Here is a 6,652-nt window from a genome sequence, read left to right as displayed (position 1 = left end):
GTCGGCTGGTAAGTGAGGGACATATGTCCATGTGTATAACTCGAAGTGGTTTGTGAAGAATCAAGTTTTCTTCTCTAACAAGCTGCCGATCCAAGAGAAAGGCCTCGGCTCTTAGTAACCATCAGGCATTGGCTGTCCCTCTTGCCTTTGGTGACCCTTCTTTGGGGGAACCTATGATCTCTTTACATTTTTGAGCAGCAACTGTTTACAACTGGCCAGATGTTGAGGCCAGTTCTTTGACAGATATTGTTGGGCTGGCCATAGAATATGTGTTCTATGTGTGGGGAATGTCACCTGGCCCATTTGTTCTTAGCATTGAGGCTGTGTTGAGGAAGGTCCTGGAGGCGATTGGCTGAGTTGGGGTTCTCAGTGCTTCCTGTTTGCTTTGGGGAGGCATGTTTTTTAATCAAAGATTTGCAGTGCCTGTATTGGTATGCCTCTGATGTATTCAAAAGAGATTTTCCAGGAAGCTGAGCTAATTTGAGAGGGCTTGATAACGTGGGGACAGTGAGTCATGGACTTCAAGATGTCCCTACAGTCTGTCATACTGGTGCTTCTGACCTGTCCTTTGTGTCTGTCCCTACAGTCTGTCATACTGGTGCTTCTGACCTGTATTCTGGAGCCTCTGGACCTGTTCCACTTCACAGAAAACTTCCTGGGTGTCTTCAGTGCTCCATGGAATGTGTATGAGTGCTCCAGCAGATATTTGGGGGGGACCTCTACCAAGGGTACCCAAGATGGGCTGTGTGGAAGTAGAATTGGCTTTGGGAACCATGAGGGGACAAACGTCTTGACATAAACTCTCTCTGTAGGGGGTGGGTAGGGGCTTATGGTGACTCCCCACCAGGTCATGTGACAGCCAGTTGGTGAGTCTGACTGACTACGAGGTGGGCACTGGGACTCCAGATTCTCTTGTGTTGTTGATTTACTACGTCTAGGCCAGGGTTCTCCAGCCAGAGCTGTTCAGCTTCTGATATCAAAAAGGTAAGTGTTCCTTCTGTGTCTCGGGCTAATCATATTTTCAGTTATCTCAAGTTGTCCTGGGATGTTTCTGAATGCAAAGATGCCCAGAGAAAAAGCAAGTTATTCCCTCTTCCCTTACCCAGGGAGCAAGGGGGAGATGGATCCTACAGCCTGTGCTTCCCATAGCAAGGCTGGCTCTGGAATCTGCGTCCTCTGTGGACTGTACCGAGGGCGCCCGTCTGCTCTGCTGTCATCTTCGTTTCTATCGGATTGGGCCTCAGCTCTGGCTCCTCAGGTCTAAATCCTTTTGGTATTTAAAAGGTGGATATTCCTTCTATGTTTATGGTATTTATGATTAAACATAGAGGAAATTTCACGTTTTCAGTGTCAAATGCTGCTGGGAAATGGGCCTGAACTGAAGCCACCATCAGGGCAGTGACAGTACAGCTGCCCCTCCAGGGTAAGTGGAAAGTCGGTGGTCCACAGAGCATGCGCCAGACTTGTAAGTGTCTGAGGGACCCCCGCCAATCTTGAAGAGAATCTCTGATGATCTGCTGACTCAGCCAGAGGCTGGAGTCTCTTTCTGGACTCTGTGACAGCAAATCGGTCTTTCCCATAGTGTCTCTTTTGCTTCTGACAGGTTGTCCCTTAGGTCGCGCTTTCCAGGAGTAAGCCCTGTTTGGTATTTAAAGGGTAGATTTTTCCTTTTATGGTTGTGTGATTGCTGGGTGATCAGAGAGGGACACCCATGCTTTCAGTCTCACCCTCCTCTCGGGAGCCGTGACCCACTGGGTTGGGCTCAGCGACCTGCGGGTAAGTGGAAAGATGGCGGGCGGCAGACCATGTGTGTTTCTCAGATCATATGTCTGCTGGCCATCATCTTAAGAGTCTCCTTGCCTGTGGAGCCAGCCTGGGAAACAGGTGATGTTGCCTTACGACAGTGACGTCTGGGTCTGAGAACGAGAGCCTTTCTGTCTTGTGATCTGTTTCAGAGGAGCCATGCACCACAGCTGGTCCTTCCCGGAACTCAGTCCTTCTTTGGTATTTAAAAGGTGGATATTCCTTCTATGGTTACGTGCTTGCTGGATAATCATAGAGGAACATCCACTTTTTCAGTATCAAATGTCGCTCTGGAACTATTTCTGGAAGATTCTGTAGGGTCTGGGGAGGGGAAAAGACCATCGAGTTGCTAATGAATGGGGTGTGGCTATGAATGGTCTCAAGAAGCCAACTGGTAATATGATGTGGGACTGTATCTTTGGGGCAGCCTGACTGCCCAATGGGACTTCCGTGTCTATCGACGCAAGCTTTGAAGCCTCCTGGATTGAATCGTTCTTTGATATTTAAAAGGTAGATTCTCCTTCTATGAGTACAATATTAATGACTAATCGTAGAGGAAAATCCACGTTTTCAGTATCAAATGCTGCTTGGGAAGCCATCGAGGATATGACGTCGTCACGGAAGAAAGCGTGCTAACCGTCTCCCTCCTGGGTTCCACAGGGATAGCTAGATGTGTGCTTTGTGTGATGTGTGCCCATATGCTAGCAGCTCACAATGATGTATTTAGAGACCTCTGTGCTCTTAGTATCTCTTCCCTGACCTCAAAGTTGTTTCTCTGTGTGATCACCATGTTTATAATGTATTTTCTGGAACTGACTTCTTTTTCTGTGGCCAGTGTATCTAGGAGAACAGCTTTGGTAAGGGGTACCTTGGGAGTGACCCTTTTGGGGGGTGTGGGGAGCAGGGGTGTGTCTCGTCGGCAAGTGCTAAACTCCACATCTGTCCATCTCAGGCTCACGGCTGGACTCTCGCCACACCTGTCGTCCCTCCCGGACCAGTGCTCCCACCAGCTCTCCTTATCGTTTGCTACTTGAAGAGAGGTTATCCTTTGTGTGTTTGCTTTACGCGAAATGAATATGCAAGGGCAAGCTCTCTTCGAGGAGCAAATGCTGCCTGGAAGCAAGGCTGGCGGCCTGGGCCTCACAGAAGGGCATGGTCACTCCAGGGTAAGTAAACGCATGCTGGGCCATGGCACGTGGGCTCTTACAGCGTCCGGCTTCTCAGGATCTCATGCATGTTTCTCAGAACGTTCTTGAGAAGATAGGGAGCTTTCTCCAGAACCCTGCCTCCCCTTCTGGCAGGTCTGCCCTGGGTGGTGTGAGTGCCAGCGCCTTGTCCAGTGACAAGGGCGTCAGCAGCAAGCCAGTGCCCATTTAGATGTGGGTCACATGCCTACCCACCCTCCATAGCCAGGCCATCCTTACAATCACCTTTGGGGTTTCCCGGCCAATTAAGGGGAAAAGGGTTGATGGGTGTCCAAAGTAAAGATGGCCCCAGATGCTACCAAGACCATGCAGTCTCCACTTGCACACAGTGTCACAGCATGAATTACTAAGAAGGGTGGGTATTTAGAGAAAGCTGCTATGGGGAAGTGCGGTGGGGTTCATTTCCTTTTGGTGATCCTTACACTGGGTGGGTGTTTAGATTGATAACTCTCTGCTCCTGTGGTTTTCTGAACTCACCAGCGCCAACAGAGGGGCCAGCGGTCTCTGCACTATTCTGGTTTGGGGAGGGAGGTGGAGTTGGTTTCCTGGGTTTTCTTCTTTCTTGAATGATGCATGTTGCTGTGGGTTGTTCTAATCCTGTTCTTTCTGTGACTATCTGGAAGACTTCCTGGAGGCTGCGGCTGTGGGCACAGATGGAGGTAATCTTCCCAGGGTGGTTTTGCAGGCTCTAGAAGGAATGCCAATCATTCTCAGTTGCTTTCTGTCAAGTTGTGCAGGGTTCCCCGGGCGTTTGGAAGGTCATCCTGTCTTGGAGTGATGCTGAGAAGTAAACCAACTTCAGGGCTGGGTCCCAGAGCACACACAGTGCACGGTACAGGGCCAGCTCAGCTGAGGCTTGCCTCCCCAGCCCCTGTGCTCAGCTCCAGTCATCTGCTCTGCAGTTTCCCTGGCCCCATCCTCATCCTTTCCTGATCTGATCTCTGGTACCTGAAGAGAGGATGCACCCTGTGTTCACTTTAACATATAGGGAGAGGCACTTATTTTCATATCAAACTCTGTGTGGGAAGCGCTCCAGCCCTGCTCCATCTTTGGGACAGGCCTCCGGCTCCAGTGTGATTTTAGACCCTCAGGTATATTCCATTTCTTGGTTCTAGAATGGGGACTGTGGCTGAGCTGCTAGGCTTAGGTCCTCCTTGTCCCCTTGGTGCTTCTTTCTTTTCCTCTAGAGGATATCCTCAGGTTTGTGCCATGCTGTCAGGGTGGGGGAGGGGCAGTTGTGCCTATTGCACCTGCATGGAGTATAATAGCCCAACAGTGGCTTGTTCTTTAAAGGACAGTGGCACACAGACCTGACATCTGTGTGTAGCAAGCCATCTCCAGAGTTTTCCTGCTTACAGCATTAACCTTAGAAGGGAAACTGTGATGTTGGATTGTCCCAACTGTGATACAAGTGATGGAGTGTCACAGGGACCCAGTTTGATTTCTAATGGTTTCAGGCCTGATCCACCAATCTCCCAGTGGGGATGTCCTGGACATGGTGCCCGTCTTTGGGAAGAGGCTGAAGTTTGTAGCCCCAGCTGCCTATCGAGTGGTCTTCTGGGGCTGTATCTATATCAGAAGGAGGCATTTGTAACACCAACCTGAGGAAGCAGACCAGCTTGTCAAAGAAAAGTGAGTGTTTCTCCTGGCCATAATCCACTTCTCACCCACTGCCTGTTGTTCTCTGGGGAAGAGGTCCCAAAGGAGAAAGGCGGTTCCCTCCATCATTCAGTGGCATGTGGAGTTTGGCTCCTGTATAGTATTGACTTTCTCCTAGTTTTGTCCCCTACCAGTGTCTGGCAGAGTTAGGGGGACAGGGTCTGGTCCTGGGAATGACACTCATGTCCATGACTCTTAGGGAGGCAGGAAGGACCTTGGCTTTTCTATGAATTCACTGAGTTCTCCTGCCCTATGTGTGCAGTGTATCAGCAATAGAGGAAGGGTGCTAACGGTCCATCGCTAAGGAAAAGACTGTGGTCCTAGCCAGATAGTCCCTCAGAAAGCAGGAAACCCAGTTCTGTGTTTCCTGAGAGATTTAGGAAAGGTCCCCGCTATGTCCTAGCCCAAGCTCCTTGGATGGAGAGCTGACCAGGGGGCACACATCTGGCAGGTGGTGTTTGCCACCTGGTCGGCTGATTACGAATCTCCCATCCCTCCCCAGGCTAAGTCCCAGGCGACGAGGCTGACCCTGTGAATGGTAGAGCGGAACCTGCCCCATGCTATTGTTTGGTACTTAAAGCGAGGTTGCCCTTTGTATATTCGGTTTATTGACATGGAATATACAAGGGCAAGCTCTCTGTGAGTATCAAACCTAATCTTGGATCCTGTCCACACTCAGCGAGGGATGTGGTATGTGTGTGCATGACCGTGTGTATCCATCTTGTGTGTGACCAACTGCTTCCTGGGTCTCCATTTTGCACTGATGGCTTTATGGTTGCAAGATGACTTCAGGAAAGGCCTTGGGAGCATCCCCCCTCCTTGTTCTGTGTGGGTGGGTTCCAAAGCATGCACTGTGTGTGTAGCCTGGGTCCCTGCTTCCCAGGTGGGCAGTCCCCAGCCCAGGCTGATGGCCAGGTTTGTGCTGGTGTGGGCCGTTGTTTCTGTTTTGTTATGTTTCTTGGTTTTCTTTGGTGTTCTGTCGTGACGTAGTACCTGAGTGTGCATGTTCGTGCTTGGTGTGTGTGACGTGGTCTGCTAACCCTCAGCATCTAATTCATCCCCAGGACCCCACCTGGAAGACATAGCAAGTCCACCCAAGGCAGTGGTCTTCTTTTCCAGGCCAACCTTTGGTACTTGGAGAGTGGTTATCCCTGTCCTCTTCGTTTCACTCATGTCGAATCGTACAGGGTCATCCACTTTTTCAGTATCAAGTGCGCAGACTCTGCAGCCTGGCTTCCTGCGCCTGGATCCTGCCTCTGACACTTCCCATCGCACATCCTTGGACAAGGGTGTCGTCGTGCTATGCTAGTCTCATGTGTCACATGGGAGTCACGTTGGGGTCTGCTGCATATGGCTGCTGGGGCTGGGAGAGATCAGGCTCTCACAGGGCTAAGCACAGAGCCTAGACTCATCACTGCTTATGTGCCAGCCAAAACTTTTGTTTGCTGTGAGCTGACTAGTGGCAGCCGTGGTGGTGTTATCAAAACCTCTCCTTAGATTTGGGAGTCAATGTTGAGACAGACATTCTCTGTCAGGTACATGAGTGGGTGTTGGAGCTTAGAGTTTCTGCTGGACTTGTAATGAAACCAAGGAAGCTTGCACTGCTCAGCAGTGAAGCCATTTCCAGCAGTGGCTTCCAGAACAGGATACCCCATGAAGTGGGGTTAGCAGGGCCGCCAGGATGCTTGCTTCACTTAGGATTGACAGTGCCTGGATTCTTGACCCCAGCCACCATCACCCTTGCGAGGTTGCCATGCTGAGTGGGCAATGGGTTCTATGGGTACCTCACCTACCTGGTGCTTAGAGGAGCCATCAGTAACACATGCATGGTGCATGTGTGTGTTGTGTGCAGCCAGGTACTAGGAGCGGTGGCCACTCCCAGGAGGCCAATGGACGCTGGTGTTCCTGCCCTGCTACTGTTTCATACTTGAAGAGAAATTATCCTTGGTGTGTTCGCTTTTTTGGATGAATCATACAAGGACAAT

The 6,652-nt window shown here is 50.5% G+C and overlaps 2 non-coding genes across 2 annotated transcripts; both read left to right on the top strand.

The window, feature by feature from the left end:
* Window positions 1-2,820: 2,820 nt before the first annotated feature.
* Window positions 2,821-2,910, top strand: Mir300 (microRNA mir-300). The gene has a single exon (NR_105197.1). It is a non-coding gene; the product is annotated as a microRNA mir-300 (primary transcript).
* A 2,318-nt stretch (window positions 2,911-5,228) lies between these two features.
* Window positions 5,229-5,318, top strand: Mir381 (microRNA mir-381). The gene has a single exon (NR_105231.1). It is a non-coding gene; the product is annotated as a microRNA mir-381 (primary transcript).
* Window positions 5,319-6,652: the final 1,334 nt, after the last annotated feature.

This window comes from Cricetulus griseus, chromosome 5 (assembly GCF_003668045.3).
Source record: "Cricetulus griseus strain 17A/GY chromosome 5, alternate assembly CriGri-PICRH-1.0, whole genome shotgun sequence".
NCBI classification, from domain to species: domain Eukaryota; kingdom Metazoa; phylum Chordata; class Mammalia; order Rodentia; family Cricetidae; genus Cricetulus; species Cricetulus griseus.
The sequence above is the reverse complement of the archived record's forward strand: the minus strand, read 5'-3'. Positions and strand labels throughout refer to the sequence as shown.